Source organism: Solanum stenotomum, chromosome 10, assembly GCF_019186545.1.
Source record: "Solanum stenotomum isolate F172 chromosome 10, ASM1918654v1, whole genome shotgun sequence".
NCBI classification, from domain to species: Eukaryota; Viridiplantae; Streptophyta; class Magnoliopsida; order Solanales; family Solanaceae; genus Solanum; species Solanum stenotomum.
Window position 1 is genome coordinate 32,128,936 of NC_064291.1, and position 927 is coordinate 32,129,862.

The window sequence follows — 927 nt, forward strand, 5'->3', positions numbered from 1 at the left end:
GTGCGGCACCCCAGAGCCCAAACTTCAGAAGTCCCTTTGGGGCGCTCTGAGAGACGCGGTGCCCCAGCGATCCTCCGCAGTTATTTGACGAATTTTCTTGCTCATTTTTCAACTCTAAACCTTCTATATTCGATTGGTTATTTTCCCAAATACTTAGATTCGACTATATGACCAATATATGTAAGAATCTACTCAAAATCACACCTTATTTCATGAATCAAACTCAAGAAACTTCTCAACAATTCCAACAACAGGAACCCACAAGAACTTAAAACAAATTTCATGAAAATCTCATAATCTTTTCTTTCAAGAATGCAATTACGCTGAATTGAATTATGATTGGTGTGTGGGTGAAATAACCCAACACTATGTGATCTCACATTCCTCGTAGGGATCACCCCTTGACGAAATCCACGATCTTGGCTCAAAAACTTGACGATTTCTTGTTTCTTCTCCTCTTTCTACTTTTCTTTTCTCTTCTCTCAAAACCCTACCTCAAATTTCAAAAGAGTAAACTGACTCCAATCAATTTAGACCCCCTTCTTAATTACTAAAAACGAAATTGTTTAATTGGGTATGGAAAATGAAATGACCCAAAAGGTTCTTAAAAATGTGCTTCGAAAGTTACCGGAAACTTGTTTAGCTATATAAAAAAATTCCATTTCGTGTTTTGAAAATCCGACTTCATATTCTTGTTTAGGGGGTCAAATTGAGTGGGAAATGGGTCTAACCCAAATTTTAGAGCAACCGTATCAAAATCCGAAATTTCCAAGTGAAGCCTTTTCGAGGGTCTACTTTGGAGGGTCATATCTCCTAGCACACAAATAATTGGGTGGCCCATAACATATCCATGGAAAGCCCTTTGAGTTATCTACCTAACGCACTTCGTTTCACCTCCTTCGGATCTGGTCATGGATGCTCTTGAGA